The sequence below is a fragment of the Microcebus murinus genome, chromosome 10 (assembly GCF_040939455.1).
Source record: "Microcebus murinus isolate Inina chromosome 10, M.murinus_Inina_mat1.0, whole genome shotgun sequence".
Taxonomy (NCBI): domain Eukaryota; kingdom Metazoa; phylum Chordata; class Mammalia; order Primates; family Cheirogaleidae; genus Microcebus; species Microcebus murinus.
Window position 1 is genome coordinate 32412835 of NC_134113.1, and position 21459 is coordinate 32434293.

General features: G+C 32.3%; 1 protein-coding gene and 1 long non-coding RNA gene across 3 annotated transcripts in view; one reads left to right on the top strand and one right to left on the bottom strand.

Moving 5' to 3' along the window:
* MGAT4C (MGAT4 family member C) overlaps nucleotides 1-21459 on the top strand; it is a 678972-nt gene that overhangs the window by 620053 nt on the left and 37460 nt on the right. For both annotated transcript variants that reach the window (XM_012745562.2, XM_012745559.3), the window contains one exon: nucleotides 18672-18721. The gene's annotated coding sequence lies outside the window, so the exon portion shown is untranslated. The remainder of the gene's footprint in view (nucleotides 1-18671; nucleotides 18722-21459) is intronic.
* The window catches only part of LOC105858013 (uncharacterized), a 104804-nt gene continuing 86624 nt past the window's right edge, over nucleotides 3280-21459 (bottom strand). The window contains exons 3-4 of the long non-coding RNA XR_012921420.1: nucleotides 4142-4266; nucleotides 3280-3438 (exon numbers count right to left, since the gene is read on the bottom strand). This is a non-coding gene — a long non-coding RNA (uncharacterized LOC105858013). The remainder of the gene's footprint in view (nucleotides 3439-4141; nucleotides 4267-21459) is intronic.

The window sequence follows — 21459 nt, forward strand, 5'->3', positions numbered from 1 at the left end:
TAAATACATATCATATAATTTTTAATAGTTTGATACTTACATTAGACTTTCTGTTTAAAAATTTTGTACTGTAACTAACAATTTGCTATTTATTATTTACAACTGTGCTGGGTTTATTTTCTCTTTTCCCTGAAGAAGCCTAAACTGTGAATGATATGTGTTAGTACTAAATCTCTTTTAAGAAAAATCTCACATTTGACAAAAATATGTGCTTCAGATTGTCTCTGAAGAAATATAATAATAGAAATAAGTTGTTGCCTACCAATTCCTTTTTCAGTATAAACTTTTACCTTATTTCCAGTTCATCAAAGGAATCATCTCTCTGGGAAAACAAAGACATAGCAATGCTAAAAAGAATCACTGGATTTTCAAGGTGAAAAGACCTTAGAGATGGTTTAATGCAAAGCCTTCTTTTTTGCAAATGAGGAAATTGAGGCCAACCTAAATTCATATAGCTTGTTTAATGGCATTTCCAAGTTAGAAATACCATCTTCTGGTTCTCAGTGTAGTGCTCTTTTGATTATCCTGTGCTGTGGTCCACTTTGTGACACCTCTGATAGAGGGTTCTCATGAAGTGTCTATGTATGACTCACAGTGTTTCCAACAAAAATACTTTCCCTGCAGAAAAATGCCTGCTAAGGATTCTGTTATTAAGAGCTCCACTGGGCAAGGGGTCTCTAGACAGTATACTGCACAAAGTGTAATGAGCTATATAACACCTCCATTCTCTAGTAACATGGATGCTTTACAATGTAGACTTTTAAAATGAAGACTTTAAGCAAGCATTTCAGCTGTCTACCTTCTGCACCTCATCTCATGCATGAGACAGGATCTATACCCTGTCACATTCAGCAATGTTATGTTTTAGGACAACAGGGGATGTTTCCAGAGAGTTGGCTTTGGTTGTTTACACCACATTTTTTTTCTTTTTTCCTTTTATAAATCAGCATGATAGCTTAGGTCCTTTCTGTAACTGAGCAACTGAACAAGGCCTCAATGTACAAGCTACATTCACAGCAGTAGTACAAAATGTCACTGAGATGTCACCCCCAGACCTCATTCAATTCTTGTAATAAATATTCTCCATTTTATGTCCCAAAGGCTGTGTTAGGCATTGTTCTCTAATGTTATCAGTTGTGCTAGATGAACACCATTCTTTGAATATTTCAGAATGAATTCATGGTGAACTTGTAAATTTCTGTGGACAAAAAATAAAGCTAGCAAAGTAAATGTAATACTATAATAAACAGCATCTATAGGAGATTGAAATGAGATCCTGTAATTTCTGTACAATGAACATTTGTCTCTGGTTTAAATTTCAGACTCTCAAATTAAAATCACTTTGACTATGTTGACTTCCATTGATCCAAAAAGTCACCATACAACAAATAAATGACAATTAAAGCCAACTCATTATTGTTACTAAATGTCTATAGGTTGCTAGGATGTGTTTATGGAGTACAATCCATTATTCAATAATTTTTCAAATGTCTTCTATTTGTATTTCACTACTATTGCTTTCTTATCCACAATAACCAAGTATGTTTTCTCAGATATGGAATGCTAAAACTATTTTACATTAAAGTGCACATTTCTTCTGTTCATATTCTCTTGGACTACACAGAAACAATGGTGATTTCTATTCATATCAACTAAATGTCATTCACTTTTTATATTTTTTTTATTTTAAATGCTTAGAGAACATATGCATTATTTATAGCCTTGACTTAATATGTAATCTTTAAAAAGAAAACAGATATTTCCATGCTGATTACATAAGCCTATTCTAAAATTAAATACTTTAATTTTGTTACCCAAAAAAATTTTATAGTAATGGAAAACCATAATTGTGTTTTTAATCATACTCATAATTGGAAGCTAGCTTTATAAGATAACATATTAATTTGAATATGTACTTCTCTCAGTTAATAAACCCCTCTTTCTTTTTCTGCAAACCTACCAATTTTGAATAGACTAACTCCAACCACCTGTCATTGGTACAGCAATAGACATGGTTGCAATGTCTTGATATCAATTGAATTCGTGACACTGTGTGTGTATGTGTGTGTGTGTGTGTGTGTGTGTGTGTGTGTGTGTGTGTGTTCGCTGACATATTTTTATAACCAGATTGAAGCACAAACAGGTGGGGTGATCTTTTAAGCTCCTTCTGCTGCTGCTATAATAGCACTTCCTATATTTCCAAGTATTTTTGAATGTTCTATTTGATCATTTCCAATGTGAAAATATGTTGCCTATTTTCTATAATAATAAGAATAAAATGGAAAAGTGAAAAATATAAAACACAACTGTGTGATAAAAGCTGAAGTTAGTTACTGAGTGTTAAAATAAAACAAATAGATCACCCAGGACAATAAATATAACTGCTTTCCCAGACAAAGGAAATAAGTTGAATTGGGTGAGGCAAAGCAGTCATTTTAGCTGAAGCCAGAATATATAAATATAGCAGGTGACAAAATGCCAAAAAATAAAACAAACAAGCAAAAATGGGCAGGAAGTAAAGAAAATGAAGAGAGGAGAAATACATTTCACACTTTGGTAAGGAAGAGATGCCTTGTCAACAGCATTCATGACAACAGGAGTCAAACAATGGCATGACAACATAGCACTGGGAGTGTAAGCACTCCTGGTAAGGAAGCATCTGGAAGCTTAGATACATAATCTTATTCAAGACTCAAGTCGTGATAGATTTTAGCTATGAACACCTGGTATAAAGGATCTGGCAATATAGCAGGAAGAACTTCAGAGCCCTTCTGGGTGAGAGTGGAGTAGGGGATCAACTAGAAAGAAAAACAGAAAAATGGGAAGAAGGAGAGAGAGAGAGAGAGAGAGAGAGAGAGAGAGAGAGAGAGAGAGAGAGAGAGAGAGAGAGAGAACGGATGGGTTAGCCATTCCTTTCAATGAGCACACCCTGAGTGAGAGTGAGTTGAGAACTGTAAATCTGCTCTCATTGTCCATTTCATTTTATTCTTAATGTTTAAACATTTCTAGTGTTTAAAGATACAGAAATATTAATTGTAATTACAGTGCACATTTTATATATTCTATGTTTATACACATCACACAAATCCATTTAGCTACTCAATTCATTGTTTAAACATATATGCATAATCACTTATTCTATAGTTTTTAAGTAAATAGGAATGTTTTCAGGATGCTTTTTCAAGGAAATTCCCATTTTCTTACTTATAGAACTAACTCTTGTTCCAGCCCCTATCCTCCTATCAGACAAGAGCATACTACATAGTGATATTTAATGACCTTTAGGTGCCCTTAGATATTTTGAGGAGATTTCTGAATGTCCTTGAGTCATAGTTTGATCTTGTTCTTTTGCTCTCATAGTCCAGCATTCAAGGTTGTTGCATGAACTTTCAGCAAGTCAAGTAGGATTTTCTCACTGTGCCTTGATGTTGGCTGTATCTAGACAGAACTCAGAAATGGAATAATTGTAGAGAAAAATCTCTTGGGTCTTTTACAACTCTAATAGACACTAAGGCTGTTCTCTGTGCTCTTTTATATCCTTTAGTGAATTGATCTATTCTAATTTATTTGAAGAAAATATTAACTAAGTACCACCTCTATGCCTGTATTTGACTAGATATCCAATATACAAATGCTACTCCTGTCAGCTAAGGCATTCCACCTTTCCCCACCACTGTAACAACAATAATCTTTTCTCAAAGAAAACGGTGCCTATCTACCTCATATGTTCCTTATTAAACTTCTTCTATCTTGTGGGATCTTCCTTCCATCTGAGCCCTGCTATTATCTAGGACTAATTTAGCAAAGAAATTCAATTAAGATATCAATAAAATGAGTTTGAGTGCTTATTTGTATTGTAAGAAATAGATTCTATTAATATAATTAAAAGTGGTAAGAACATGCATGTCAGATTGTCCTCAGGGTTTTACAAACCTAACCCTTCAGGGGATCTACTCCTTATCATTTAGAATATCCTTGCTTTACCACTATTACTGAGAGAAAATTGTGCTATTTTTCAGGTACGCTGGAGTGGATAAATGTCTGAGAGCTAGTGCCCTTAGTAGCTCACTATGATGTCTTCATGTCAATTGGGAAATCATTTTGAGAAAGGCAGCTTTTAAGAGAACTGTTAAAATCATACCTTGCTATTTTGCTACGGGCAAGGTTGGTAGAAACAGGGTTGAAAAATAAGGATAACAAGATGATCAGGCTAAGGCCTGGTGGTTTGATAATACCCTGTGCAACTTCCTTTGGGTGCTCTTCAGTCTGCAGAAGAAAAAATAACAAGGATATTTGATCTAAAATTGTTTTTTAAGAAATAGATAATCTATCATTTAAAAAAATTAAATGCAAATTGAAATATAAAATCAAAGTAGCTGATGTCCATTGATAAGCAATTTGTCTTTTGTCTCTAACTGAATTAAATGATAGAGTCCAGAATAGAGATATAGGTTCAGATTGACCTCCACCATGGAATATGAGTTGGAAATTTGAAATGAGTAGACATATAAGTTATTATTTTCAGAAACTAAAATAACTAAAGTTAAAACTCCTCCCTTTATGTTTTTAGAAAGGAAATAATAATTGAAATAAGAGTTCTGGGGTATCTGTTGAATTTTACTTCCAGAAAATATTTTATTCTCATAATGGAATACATACTTCTCATTTGTACTAAAGGGGTTCACCAAAATTTCATTTCTACAAAAATATTTTCTAATCAACTAGAATCATTTACATAAATCTCAAGAACTTCATTAGCAAAAGTATCTATTGAGAATACTTGTTTTTACATCTCCATTACTGAATAGTATGTCATAATCAATAAACACTTGGAATGTTTATGTTGTAGAATAATCCATATTTTCATAGACGTATGTCAGTGTTGTCATTTGCGTATAAGAATACTCTGTGTAAGTCCTTTAGATGTCTCTTATGATTTCTTAGAGTCAGCAAAAAATGAATTACTGACTTTTTTTTTATCTTTTCATATGGACTTGTTTTAAAGTATGCATTGTATAAGGGAATGGAAATGTAACTCCTAGTCCTCTCAGATGTTGCAAATCATAATACTATTAATAATATGAGACATCAGGAGAGATTAAGGAGTCTCAGAAATTTTTCTTCCCCAAGAAGAAAACTAGCTGGGTGAGGACTGAATAAACTATATAATTCTCATAAATTCATTATCACATGACAAAAGGGAGTAGAAATATTGGCATATTTTTTATTCTCTTCAATTATATATTTATTTTATACAACTTGTAAATTCCTCTCTTTCCTGATTTTCTCTCTCTCCTAATCTCTCCTCCACTTTCTCTCCACCCTCTGTTTACTACCTATTTACACATCTAATCAATCCATGGATGTCTATCCATCTATCCAAACATACTTCCATGTGTCTTTTGCTTTGTTATTAAAAATATATGAGGTGAAAAAAGGAAAGAATACATGTGTGGCTTGTCTCTGTGTGTATCTATCTAAAATAAGATAGAAATATACACACAGATACATTGTGTACACTCAAACATATTTGGCTCTTTCATCATTACTTATTTGTAATTACATCATTTCTCCTCTTCTATGTGGAAAACAAACAAACAAAAAAAACCATATAGTTGATTGTGGTGGGAATAAAAACACAGATAATAAGAAAAAATTTAAAAAATTCTAAGAAAAGATCTGAGTTTATTTCAGAAAGTCTTTTCTGTATAATTAGTTTAGTAACAGTCCTTTATGTGAGAGTAGGGGAGATGCTATTTTCTAGCTCTGTACCCTTGGGCATGTCACTTACCACTACTGTCCTCAGTTCTATCCTCTGTAAAAGAGAGATAATAATGGTAATTATTTCATAGGGTCGTTTTGAGGATTAAATGTGTTAATATTTATAAAAAGCTTTGAAAAGTAGTTGGGATGCAAAACACACCTTATGCATTAGCTGTTAACTTATGGTCTGAATACTACACTCACAGAAATAAAAGCTCATGAAAAGAAGGGATTTGCTTTTATGTTCATTGCTGTTTCCCAGTACTAAGACTAGTGCCCTAAAATTGAAGGTATCCAATAATTATTGTTTTGGAGAGGCATAATAATGTCCTAGTTAAGAACACTGATCATGAAGACAGACTTCCTGCATTGAAATACTGGATCCAATACATATTGCCTGTTTTACTTTTGCAAGTTAGTTAGCTCTGTGCTTTATTCCTCAAATATCTAAAATGTGATAATAATAAAAATGCCCAACTTATACTATTGGGATGATTAAATAAATTAATATATGTAAAGCCATGATACATAGTGAGTGACATTGCTACCACATTACCTGATGCCAAAAGAAATCATTCACATAGTGTTATACGTGCATAGAATGTGCTCCCTGGAGTTGCACAACCCAGCAGCCCTTGCAAGAGCTACTTATATTTAACCATTATTGCCTGTTGATAGCCAGAAGTAAAGTTAATAAATATTTAATGGCCTAAATAATACTGTTATAAGCCAACTACAAAACACATTTCATAAATTATTTACATAGCTGTGTTATTCTTCAAAGAAAAAATTAATAAAACAGTTGGGTCTAACTCAATGAAATCTTTCTGCCTTGTTTGATCCTCTGGATTTTGCTTTCTGATGCCTATTTGATTTTTTCCCCCTTCTAAACATGATTACCTTTTTTAGCTTTGACTTTCACGTTAGATCTATATTTTTCTCATGTCCACATATTCCCAAGATACCTTGGTACTTTCCTACCTTCTCCAAAAATCGAATAGCTTCTGGCTGTAGTATTTTCACAATTAATTTAACAAGACTGAGAGAACTTCCTTAATCTCTTTGTGCTTTGTCATGTCATATTCTCCAGTGCCTGCCTATACATTTAAAAATAATATTAATTTGGAATTTTACCTTGGAACTATCTATATTATCTCATAAGCTTTGAATTTCTTCTTTAGTTTCAATTCAGAGTAAAAGAAATCTTCTACATGATAATCTTGGTCTCATCCTAGTTTAGAAACACCACAAACTCTTGAATAGGCAAATGAGTAACTTTTTTTCTTAAGCAAGATAATGAATTTGCTTCTTTATTGGTCAACTTTTTTTTTAAATTGATAATTAACCGCATTATTACAACTCAGTTCAAAATTAGGATTCTGATTTTTATTGCTTATGGAAATGGCAGAAGGGTAACTAACTGATCTATGTGTGTCCCAATTAGTACATCCCTGTATATTCTAATAAAATTTGATTATTTTTCTAGAACTCTCTTTAGAAATAGAGCTTTGAAATCCCAGTTCATTAAAAATTATTGAGAGAGAGAGCCATAACTCATAAAAACTATTACTATCTATAAAAATAAATATTACCAAGGAAAATTTTCACTATAGGCCATAAAATTATACTAACGTTGAAATTTGAGAATAATTTTTTTCTGAGTACTTTAAGGTCTTTAATAAGAACAAATATTTGTTGATGAATATCTTGGTTGAATCAATATACCAAAAGTTAGAATAGTGGACTATCTTTTTTCTCCCTGTTGATTCATTCCTTCAACAAATACTTTTGCTATTGTTTACCAAGTACTTGTAAATGAATAAAGAAAGAAAAATTCCTGTTCTTATAAAGTTTGCAATCTATTATGATAGGACAAAAAATAAATAGTAAATAAATAAGTAATTACACAGTATATTAGAAGATGATACATGCTATAGAGAAGAAAAATATAGATCGGTCAAGTTTAGGGATTTTTGAATGTCTCTTTGTAAGGAAGAACTTGCAGTTTAATAGTTAGAATAGACTTTGTTGAGAAGATTATATTTAAACAGTAACTTGAAACAAAATAAGTGTTAGAACCTTGGGAATATTTAGAAGATATATATATATATATATATATATATATTTTAAAAAAGCATCAAGTATAGGTTTCCTACATTAGGAACCTCACGAGCCTGTTCACAGAACACCAACAAAAGCAGTGTGGCTACTACTGAAGGAGATGAGATCTAGGCAGGGACCAGATCAAGGAGAACCTTTTATACTGTTGTAATTAGCATTTATTTTGAAATAAATGAGAAGATATCATTAGATTTTGTGTAGATAAACTTCATTACATGACTTTCATGTTAATAAGTTCTACTACTCTATGTAGAATAGAATGGGGGGATGGGAAGGAGGCAAGGTTAGGAGCTGGCAGTAGTTTCAGTGACTTATATAGTTATATAATATGTAATAGTTATATAGTTATATAATGGATGCATTTGAAGGTGAGGCCAGCACAATTTCCTGATAAATTGGATATGGATCTTAAGATAGAGTTAAGCATGACTTTGATTGGCCTGGGGAACTGGAAAGACAGAGTAGACATCAACTGAGAGTGAGAATATTGTATAGATGCATTTGCTTACCCAACCTCCAATAGTTCATGGGGTTCGTTTCCCCCTTAGCGCCATGTACATAGACTATTAAAATTGGAGATTTTTCAATGCAGATATTAGGTTTAAAACAAATGCATTAAGTAAAATCTAAAACTCATACATATACTTTATCTTTTTTCTAGTGAGGAGTGTTATTAACTCAGTCGCTTGTGGAAGGATCAGCAGTGCTACTGAATGCAGTATTTGAGGAGCAAATCTGTATTATCTCAGCTTTGACTTGAATCACTCTATTTGTAGGTAGGGTTGTCCTCATTCAAGAGAAAGGGAAGAGTTTTGTGGGGAGGTGCTTATTAAAATAATACTTAAAAATAAGCCAGATACACTATAGTGTCATATTTTTTTTAACTCCACAGAGAACTGAAGGCTCAAAATTAAATCACCAAATTCCAAAAAAGAATGAACCCTTCTCATAATAAAAGAGTCATATGACTGTTTTCATTCCTGAGGGCACTGCAGCAGAAGGAGGCAATTTGCCTGAGGAATGAGGAGGAACCAGTCCAATTTTTAACAAACTTAATGGCCAAATATGGGTTGGAGTGGTAAATTAGAATTCCAAGGAGTCTCTCTCACAAGGCAATTCTATACTGTCAACCAATCTTACAGAGGGACTTCACCAACTGCAAGGTCATGGTCTGACAAAGATTGCAATAAAGAGGAGACAAAGCTTCACACCAAAGCTTTTTGGACTTTCATCTAACTGTACTGCTACAGGTGACTGGGAGCAGGGCACCAATATGGAGAGACATCTTCAGAACCACAAAGAGCTGGAATAGTAAAGAGAATACCTCAATAACCCCACAAAGCCCAGAGATCCAGCTCACCTGTAAATTACATAGCCTAAAGCCTTCACACAAACAGAGGAAAGAGCAGGGATTTCCTAGAAGTGTGTGTGTGTGCGTACATACACCATATATAAATGTGTATATTTATATCTATATATTGATACCAAAATATATATGATATGTGTTTGATAGCACAAGCTTGTTGGAGAAATTTCTATGACTTAAGAGAAAAGAATACCACACAGCAGATCAATTAACTGAAGATGATGTTAAATTTGAAATTTTAGTGAGGTATCTGTGTAGCATTTAGAGACCAAAATAAAAAGAAAGGAACCCTCTGGATTTTTGGTAAATGGCATGCCAGTTTGAAAGGACTCCTGGATCCAGGGTCTACATACTGGGGTGATTGAATAGCATCTGCATTTCTATTCCAACTCTTGCTCTACATGGCAAGAAAATTTACTCCTGTGTTAGCCTCTGATCATCAACCGGAACCGTCAGGACTCATAATCCATTAGATGCTTTTTGTTATAGAAATGATGTTCCAGTATCCTCAAAAGTGGATCCAATGGAAAAAACACTAAAGAAGCTTTTGATCATTTGCATTTTCACTATCTGTCTCTTTACTTCTAATAGAACTGGGTAAAACTGAATAAGAAAAAGATGTCCTTCTTCCCCATACCTTGTTTCAAGAAGCATATGAAATCCCCCTTCCCTCTCTTACTTTCTGGAGTGGGGTTTTCCTGGCCAACCCCATCCCCCAGCAGCACTGAGAAATGTCTGTCCACCAAGGGATTCTTTTTTCTTTTTTGTCATCCTTGTTTAAACCAAAGATTTCACTCTCTACAAAACTACTTCCTGAAAGAAGAAATGAGTCTTCTTTGGAACTGAATTCTGCAGGTAAGTCTTCTGAAGATACAGAACCCAAGCCAGTTGGAACTAACAATGGTAATCACATTTAAAATCCTGTTTTATGTAATGGTTTCATTTTACCCAAGACTTCCCATTTGTAGAAACCATAGATTCTAATGCTTTATCAAAGTGATCACTAGAAAAATGTGATGTTCTTGGCATGTTGTAAATATTAGGAAATTTCCCCTATTACTCTTCTTAGTTTGATTTAATGTGTGTGTTCATTTCAAAATATAAGTTGAATATATACACAGTCAATGTGTATTAAAAATATAATATCACACACACACAAAAAGAATCCAAGAAATCAATGTTTCTGTCTTCTTTCGTAAGTCATTTTGTGTTCTCTCTCTTTTACTTTAACAGCTATGAATTGGATGATTATACATTTTCTCAATTTAAGCCTGGATCAAATTATAACTCCTAAGATAGGATTTTATAATTAAAGATGATCTATTAATTATGATTATATGAATGACTTATTTCCACTTTATTGAACTCTCTAGGTTTTATTGTATTGCAAGTAGTCCATCATGATGTGATCAAATGGACAACTATAAAGTAAGATATAATAGGCATTTTGCATAAGTAAACAACTAGATACATTTTAAACTATACAGGACATTTCTGTCTTCTAAAATTTTATGAAATATTTGTGAAAGTTCTTGCAGAATATATAAATATTTTTCATTGGTATAAATAAACAAAACAAAGAAATAAATAAATAAGACTTGGAGTCCCTGGAAAAATATTATAATGGAAAAATGATTCTTTATTCTTTCAGTAAAATGACAACTTAGAAGAGATCAGTTTGCCTAGATATATATCTTTGCAATTCAGAAAGCTTTTTAGAAGCATTGAGCTACAAACAGGTCTGTCATATCCCAGTCTCTAATTCCTTTGGAAAACCTGAAGCTCTAGTCCTCATTTTATATTATATCTAACTAAATTATTCATTGCATAGAGATGCATGTTTCTCTATCTCTAAGAAACTAAGAACAAAAGAGTTTCAAAGAAAGTGCTTTGTGTCTATTCTCTTTCTTTCTCCCTTATTTCTATTCTCATTCTGTTTAAGACCTTCGTCTCCCATTCTTTTGGTTAGTTTCAGTGTGCTGATATGCCTCATGAGTTAGCCAGTGTAGGGGTGAAAACTTACTTTATATAGTATTTAGAGTGCTTTTCAGGGGCTGCTGCTCTGGTGTTCTTGACACAGAGAGATGGACTAGTGAGAGGAGCAAAAACCAAAGGGACAGACACTACTCATTTTAGTTCATTGTAATCAGCTCAAATTGAAATTTCACACTTTGGTTTTGAGTTTAAAAAGTAAATACATATTGCTACTGCAGATTTTGTTACCTTTATCAGCTATATAGACCAATCAGACTTTCTGCTCTTACAGCATGGTAGTATCTTCCAGAAGGGAGGGAAAAGGTAGAATGGGCAGTTGTCTCACAGAAGAACAGAGGAGGAAGGTGAGTTTCCAACCAACAGAAAGGAAACTAGAAACATTATTCTCAGCCCAACTCCTCAAGAGAATTATGATTCCTTCAGAAGGCAGAAGAAATAAAGAGATAAACAAATATGTGAATAAAGAGATGAATAAATGCTGAAGAAAGGGCTAGTGTAAACACTGGAAGACACATTAAATCTTCCAGGGAAATGCAATGTTGTTAGCATATGAACTGAATAAGATTTTATGTAAAATGTTATATTCTTTAAATTGATTGGCATCCCTAAAAAACAATGTAGATACCTATGTAAATGCTTTGCATAAAGACTTTTTATTAATAAGATTGTAATTGGGGAGAATTTGAGGGCAAAACTTGAAAATATGATACTTTTTGCATCTAAAAGATAAAATGTTAAATTATGTGCTTAAGCATGTTTTGTTAGAGTTGAATTAACTCTTACTTTTTTATTTAAATTGTGAAAAAAATTGTGAAAAGACTGTCAAATAAAAGTCAGAAAGACATTTTTGTACATTATAAACCCTGAGTTAATTTCAATTCAAACCTACAAGACCTATTATATATGTTGCCTTGAGGACGTTACCAAATCTCCTGTGGTTACACTTTTCTAATATGAAAGATAGAAATAATATTAAAAATGATTGTACTTGCTTCATAAAACTATTATAGGAATCCATGAAAATAATATATTTAAAGCATTTTCTGAATTTAAAGAACTATACATTTTAAAGTATAATTAATTGTAAGCTCTATTGAATATTATGTAAACTACTAGGGAAAATATTTCTCACTATTAGCATATTATCAAGTTCATTTTTCTTGCTGAAAGAGGTCAGAAGAGGAGTTTGAAAATTTTATTTGGCATGCTATAAAATATTTTTATAGGATTATTATAAATAATTATAATATTATAAATTCTTAAGGAATTTATACCATTTACACAAGCTTCTCAAAGAAATGGCCAGAAAGAGAGTTGCCCTCTTTCTGAGGAGGCTTTTTAATTTGATTGCAGTATCTCTTTCTAGCTGATTTATTATAGCATTTATATGCATCAAGTGTTATGAAAGAATATTATAATTTTCTGGCTAATTTAGGCCACAAAATCCCATTAATAACTAAAATATCTAGATACAAAAAATGCTCACTGTGTTAATTAAGTGTACATTATTATTTACAGCCCCTTTTCTCTTATAAAAATCCAAAAAGTTTATTTTTAATCACTAAGCAAAGAAGTGAGGCAATATAAGTTAAAAATCTAGATTTAAAAAGCTTTTAAATTTAAGTATATCTATAATAATATATTATTTTGGGTTTCCAGAAATAGCTGCCAAATCAAAAGTACTTCCTCAAATAGCAGTGCATAAAAATTCTGTCTGCTAGAGAAATCTTGTTGAGTCAAAGTATATCTCTGAAAAGCTCCAGTTAATGGGAAGATGCCACATAAATTTGTTATATTAGTCTTTTAGCAAACAATTATTGAATATCTACTGTATTTCAAACACAAAGATGATATGCTATGATTTCCACTCTTTAGTTTACAGCACTGGGTAGATATTGACATTCACACAAAGATTGCAGTAAGATGTAGTTAGTCCACTAATTGTAGTCCCCAAAAGAGAGAATGACCAACGTTGCTGCAGGGGTCCCAGACATTCTTGCAGAGGTGACAGTTAATCAAGGTTTTGTCTAGGGAAATGGAATATATATTTGAAGGAACTGAAGCATGAAAATTCACATGAAATGTGTTTGGGAAAATGACAGGTATTTCACTGTGGCTGCAGCATAGAATTCTTGGTGGGAGTAAAATATATAGCTAAAAAGTGTATTTAATCAAACAATGAGGAACCAATAAAGAGATCAGAGTCAAGAGTGATCTCATCATATTTGCATTTTAGGACACTATTTTGGCAGCCAAGTTATCTAATTTATTAATAGAATTGGATAGGGATGTACTGGAAAGGCCAAAAGGGTAGGTGCTGTGAGAATAGAAACATTACTTGAAGACAGAATGCTTGGAGTAGAAATGAGAGCTTGCAAAAGTTATAATGAGAAAATATAGAAAATGTTTCCTTAATTCATAACTTTCCCCCAACATCATTGTTACATGTCATCGTGTCAAATAAGACTAATTTCAGCTGTTACTACCTCTTCTTCCACCCCAGATTTATCAGCCCTATTCTGGGCTTGACTATATGGTTCCTCTTTGGAATTTGTGGATTTAACATTCCTGGTTTCAGCAGGCATTGAGAGACTGTGAAAGTCCATATCAAGCAGTAATTTTTTACATGAATTTAAGGACTTTAAGGCCAGTAAACAAAAATGAATCACCAAAGGAATACTCCTAGCCAAATATCCCATTTTAATACTTCAATTTAACTTTTTAAAAAGTCCCATTGGTCTTTGAATAAGTTGTACCCATTGAAAAAGACACCTGCACTTAAATGTTTATAGCAGCGCAATTTGCAATTGCAAAGTTGTGGATAAAACCCAAGTGCCCATCAATTCATGAGTGGATTAATAAAATGTGGTATATGTATACCATGGAGTACTATCAGCTTTAAGAAACAATGGTGATATAGCATATCTTGTATTTTCCTGGATAGAGCTGGAATCCATTCTACTAAAGGAAGTATCTCAAGAATGGAAAAACAAGCACCGCATGTACTCACCAGCAAATTGGTATTAACGGATCAACATCTCAGTGGACATATAGGAATAACATTTATTGGGTGTCGAGCAGGTGGGAGGGGGCAGGAGGGGAGGGGGCAGGAGGGGATGGGCTTATACAAACACAATGAGTGAGATGTGCAATGTTGGGGGGATGGTCACGCTTTAGGCTCTGACTCGAGGGGGGAAGGGGGACATGGGCAATATACATAACCTTAACGTTTGTACCCCCATAATATGCTAAAATTAAAAAAAGGAATCAACAAGCAAACAAACAAAAAACACCTTTCTGTTATTTAGTAAAATATAGTCCTAAAAAAAAAAAAGCCACGCATAACTAGGGAATATATGCATTACCTCAAGTATTTATCTCTTGCTATACAATAGATCCCTTGAACTTATTCCTCCTATCTAAATGAAGTTTTGTATCCTTTGACAAACATCTCTCTAATCTCCCACCTCCATCCCAGCCCCTGGTAATCATCATTCTATTCTCCTCTACTTCTATGAATTCAACTTTTTAGTTCTCACATATGAGTGAGAACATGCAATATTTGCCTTTCTGTGTCTGGCTTAATTTCCTTGTGTATATTTACCACATATTGTTTTCTACTCATCCATTGCTGGATACTTAGTTTGACTCCATTTCTTAACTATTCTGAATAATGTTGCAATAAACTTAGGAAGGCAGTTATCTCTTTGACATATGGATTTTATTTCCTTTGGATAGATGCCCAGTAGTGGGTTTGCTGGATCACATGTTGTTCTATTTTTAATTTTTTTATGAACTGTTTTCCATAGTGATTGTACTAATTTACACTCCCACCAACAGTGTGCAAGGGTTCCCTTTTCTGCATATCCTCTCCAATACTTGTTATACTTTATCTTTTTTATAATAGCCATTCAGAGGTCAGGTGATACCTCATTGTGGTTTTAATTTGCATTTTTCTGTTGATTAGTGATGTTGAGCATCTTTTCACATACCTGTTGGGCATTTGTGTGTCTTCTTTTGAGAAATGTCTATTTGGGTCTTTTGCCCATTTTTTAATTGGGTTATTTGGTTTTGTGCTAATAAGTAGTTTGAGTACTTTATATATTTAGGATATTAACCAGCTATCAAATATACAGTTTACAATTTTTTCCTACCATTCCATAGGTTACCTTTTCATTTTGTTAGCTGTCTTCTTTGCTGTGAGGAAGCTTTTTAATTTAATCTAACCCCGTTTGTCTATTTTTGCTTTTGTTGCCTATGATTTTGGGTCATATCCAAAAAAAATTGTTGTCTAGACCAATATTATGGAGATTTTCCCCTATGTTTCTGGTTTTGAAAGTGGGGAGTGTCCTATAACACTTACTCAGTTTTGCTTTTCTGTTGATAAATACCACCATGGACTATTTATTACCTCCAGTGTCACAGATGAGCCTACACAAAATTCCTATTTCAACGAAGGTGAGCCACGCTCAACCAAAGGGCAAAACATTCTGCCTTTTCAGTAAGAAGTGTTTGAAGATTATTAATTTGTCTTTTAGTCATCTCATGTGTACTGAGGAAAATTTTAAAGACTGAGCTGTTGGTTTTTCAATGTTCTAGTCACCAAAGTTCCTGGTAAATGTTTAAGTAAAAAAGCAACTGTAGCTAATCATCTCATTTAAAAGTCAGTTTAAACACGTGATCATTCAAATGTGTAGCTGAAGTATATTAGCAAGGAACTGACACTCATAGTTCCCCAAAGATCTTTCGCTTTGCTTGGCTGACTCTGCAACTCCAGTAAAGTGCAGCCAGACTATAGGAAAAAGAAATAAAGTGAACACTTTTCCTCCTCATACCTTTGCTGCCGTTTGCATTTCACCACTCAGCTTATCGAGATGAAATCTATTACTCGGCAGGCACTGCTTGCACAAATGAAAGATAAATTTCTCTTCCAGATGGGACAGATCAGTGAGACTCATAAAATATTAATGATGAAAGCTCTGGGAATTAGATATATCCCTGACCATAGGTTTCTCTCAATAGTGAAGCACAATTTTAACCCATTTTTTTCTGTAAGATTCCCATCAAGAATGATATGAAGAGAAAAGAATACATGATTTAAGATTCATATGAGGGAAGATTTTTAGGAAAGGTAATCTGTCTTTCATTTTCTTTCATGTTTTGTGTTCCTTATCTGCCATAAATTTTGCTGTGTGATGTAGTGTGGTCGATTTGATTCTTGAAGCTCTTCATGTGCTCATAAAGGAAATTGCCTGGGAATAATGCAGGAAGTATACATTTCTTACCATATAATTTAACATACAATATAGCAGTAGCTAACATTTATATGACTGAAGTGTTCATTTATGCAAAAATTAGGTATGTGTTGAATGAGTATTCAAAATCTATTGTATTAATGAGGAACTTCACTTTCACTTGTTCAGATTTTGTTATCTTGCAAACTTTCCATAACCATTACAAATCTACAATGATTTTTAGGTTACTATTTCTGTAGAATGTATCATCAATTACCATTAATTTGAAACTCTTTGAACATGTGGTTTCATTTTATACAGAAACAAAGTTTACATTTATAAAATCTAAAGATGATAGAAATTTTAAATTGTCTTCTTATGGCAACCTGATTACTTGTAATGTATTACATACGTTTATAAAAATATATTTATGTATTATATATTTAGGTATCTACGATGTATTTGAATATTGGAAATTTGTTGAAAATATTAAATAATTCCATTAGCCAAGTTATAGCAAAATCTATATGAAATACCTTTTCAATTATTTTAAAAACTCTTCAAAATATTTGATGTTAGCATAATTATTTGTAGTGTGACCCAGAGTATTTTTAATTATGCTAAAGAACAAAAGTATATAGGACTAACCAGTGTTCATAATAATGCCTGAGAAAGGAGACAATTACCCCAAAATGAAAGTAAAATCATCTAAATCATGTCTATTATTATTTTTTGTCACATTGAAGATGTCACCTAATTTTGCTAAATATTAATAATCAGAAAAACTAAACTTTCTTTCTCATTCATACTCTTCATTTCTGTACATACATGGGGCACATTCTTATAGTAATTTTATTTGCTTTTTGATAGCAAAATATTTATAAAAAGAAAATACATGATTTAATTTAATCAGAGGAAATTATCATTGTTTCATTACTCTTCACTTGATTGAATGTCTGGTCTAACATGTATCTCTTCCCAGGTACATGATATATATAATAAATTATCAGTCAAATATAATCTTCATAAACCACTAATGGGATGCTAAGTTCCTTTGACTACAGTGTTTTCAAGTTTCTAGTTGAAGATATACATACAAGAATAAACCAGCAAATTTCATTTTGTTAATTATTCTTTATTTATTTCAACGTACATATACTTAAAGAAAATACACATGATTTTTTTTTGAGACAGAGTCTCACTTTGTTGCCCAGCTATAGTGAGTGCCCTGGCGTCAGCCTAGCTCACAGCAACCTCAAACTCCTGGACTCAAGTGATCCTCCTGCCTCAGCCTCCCGAGCAGCTGGGACTACAGGCATGCACCACCATGCCTGGCTAATTTTTTCTATATATATTAGTTGCCCAATTAATTTCTTTTTATTTATAGTAGAGACGAGGTCTCGCTTTTGCTCAGGCTGGTTTTGAACTCCTGACCTTGAGCAATCCACCTGCCTCGGCCGCCCAGAGTGCTAGGATTACAGGCATGAGCCACTGCACCTGGCCAATACACATGATTTTAAAGGCATGTTATGTTTAGAGAATTTCTTCACGTATCTATTGTATTATACCTGCACAGTTTCCTTCTCAATATGCTTGTTGATATAGTCTGGCAGACATTCAATAGCAAACTTTGTTCCAAGTAATTAATTTATAATATTGTAGCAGGAACCAACTCTTGAATGTTGTAACCCTTTATATGTGATAGAAAAGTCAATAGCATGGATAAATGTGTAACAAACTTGGTTGTGCACTTTTTAGGTGAAGTGAACCTCAATAATATTAACTGAAGTTATTTTCTTAGGGCAAGTAATCCTATGTTTAAGTGGAATATTATGAAATACATTTAATTTATTTACTAGCACAGATAAAATCAATGGTCAGGTTAAAAGAAAATTATATATATTTAATTTTGTATTATGTTATATAAGATATAATTCAAACATTTAATTTGACTATTCTTAATGAGAAATTTAACTTAATAGAAATATTCTGTGATATATCTTGTATATACTGATAAAGTATGTTAAAATGCTTATTCTATATTATTCTATCAATTTAGAAACATTTAATTAATATAAGCATAATGCAATTTGACTGAAAATAGCAAATTGTCTAGAATACTTTTTATTTTATTTTTTATCCATAATGAGCCAATAGATTTTATTAGTAATATTGGAATTTCTTTTTTCCAGGGTGCCAATGGTTTCTGTGCAGGACAGATTATGACATCATCTTTCTTAAGGTGAGACTGGGTGTCATCCACGGTAGTATTCTGAGGGTCTACAAATATTTTTATACATTATTAAAAATATTCTATAAGGAAAATTCTTTTGGAGTAACTCCACATGCCTAAATAGAGGGTATTTTCTCATTAGTTTTATGTACACAATTCTATTTGTTCTATAGTGCTACTTTCACAAAAATCTCTAGAAGTTTTTTGGAAATTTCTGAGTACAAAACATGTAACTTTATATTTTCATTAGAACCTGGAAATGTACTCTCTAAAGAAAATAAGGACACAGAACAAAAATAAAATATTCTAATACAACTAATACAATTAAAGCATCTCCTAGAGAGTTCACACACATGTGCAGACACATATACACATGTTATTATTTTTAACTTTCTACTAAAATACAAATACATTAGGCTGTTTTAATTCCCATGAGCCTTCTGGATTCTTGTGTTAATGAGTATTTTTGTTATATCTTATTAATCTATGAGTTATAAATTATTATTATTGTAAGATAGTTATATTAGATTTACTCAAATACTTGCTACTTTTTTTCCCACCATTTCTTCTTTTCAGAACTTGCATCTTATCTATCTGCTAGAAGTATATTCTTTAGAAATTTCTTTAATAAGGGTTTGCCCATTTTTCTTTGAGAGTGTTTGTATTTTGCTTTCAATCTTAAAAAAATAATTTTCATGAGCTATGAGTCTAGATTGTCAGTAATTTTTCTTGTACCATTGAATATTTTATTCTATTGTTTTCTGGCTTCCATTTATTAATGGAAAGTCAATTGTTAGTCTAATTCTTATATTGGTGTAGATAATTCGCTATTTCTCTTTGCTTCTTTTAAAATCTTCTCCTGATCTTTGGTATTCTGAAAGTGGTTATGACATGATTGGGTGTATTTTTATGTATCCCACTTTAGAATTGTTGGCCCTCTTGAAACTGAGCGTGGTTGTTTTTTGGTCAGTATCTCCTTTAATGTAACCTCTTTCGTGTTTCTTTATCTTCCATGTCTCTTAATTGTTTTCATATAATTTCATTTCTTCTTAATGCTTTGAATCTATGTCCAGTTCACTGATTTGATCTATATTTATAATTTCTTTTAAATTAATCTATTTTTATAATTTTAATCTTTACTATTTTGTATTAAAAATAGCATGAATTGATTCACAGCTCAGATCTTTAGTAAGGATTAATTTTAATTTTTAATTGTCTTAGTTTTGTTTTTGTTTTTCTACAAGAAGCACTAAGGACTGTATATTTCCTTTTAGACTCTTTTTAACCTGAAAAAGAGTTCATTTCAAATGAGGTTCATTTCCCATTTTATGAGGAGAGACAATGTCTTCTATTATACTTCCACAATGGGTAGGCCACAAGGTTTATCTCCTCACTTTGTTCCGCGTGAAGCAGTCAATGTAGAATCTATAGCATTCTAAGATTTGGTAGGAATTCTCACACTGAAAGCTGGCTTTGGGGATTACTTACCTCTCAGGATTCCTGCTTTTACTTTGATAGTAGTCTTTGCAGATTTTTTTTCTTTCATGCCAGATCATAGATTCTTATAAAGCATAAATATATACATATATGTATACGCAAATTTTACTTGTTTTTATTTTTCCATAGAGAAAGTTACTCTGGCTATACCAATCCAATATGCTGGCTTGAAGCAAAAACAAAACAAAACAAAAAAAAACTAGTTTTTGATTTCTAAAGATGCTAAAAGCTCTAATTTCTAAAGATTCTTCACATTTTACAGGCAGTATAAATAGTGTTATTTTTCTCCTTTGACTTAACTTCAATCACTGACCTCTACTAAAATTTTATTTCAAACTACTTTCCTGCCTTACAAGTCTCCAATCTTTTCTTTCCATTATTCTGATATGTTTCTGTTACTTCTTTCTCTTCCCTGAAGCTAGGCCCTTAACACATTAATCTCACTAAACTATTAGGCCCTGTCAACAGAGAAAATGGGTGTGATTTTTGATTGACTTTGAAGAAAATAAAAAGTATAATTTATGTTCCTCTTCTAATCTTTTAGACTCCTCAAGCACACAATATTACTTTTGTTGTAATATAACGAAATTATCATTAATACATACTATTTAACTAAGCAGGCCATTTACAGAATGTGAATTCAGGCTCTTTAATGAAGTTACCCATACAGAGTAATTGAAAAGGGGGGTTAAAATTGGATAGACATATGCACAAGTCTTCTCTTTACCCATGTGGAGGATATATATGTCAAGCAGCTGTTATTGACACTTCCTAGCATAAAAATTTCAAAAGCTTTTGTTGACTAAATTTGGAGACTGACACTTTTATATTGGTTTAAATCATCCAGAATCATCTATAAACACTAGTTTTATAACATTCACATGCTATCATTTTTAATATAAATCCTTTTTTTACCTTAAAATGCTACCTGCACTGTATTATTTTTTCAAAAAAATTAATATGAAAATGCCATTACAAAAAGATTCAATTCATAATAGGCTGTTTTTTGAGAGAAGTAGGAGGAGATTTTCAAACCTAAATTTCAATCCATGAGTACTGAGTTTATTTTCATAACTCGTTTTTTTTAAATTTGTCTAACAGTGTCCAGTAACAATTAGAATTCACAGAAATCTATCTTCCTAAATATTTGTAATGTATGTTATTCATTTTTTCTTTTACTATATGTCGGGTAGAACTCTTTAATTATATTTTCTACTTAATATATTTCCACTGTTCTAGCTACCCAAAGC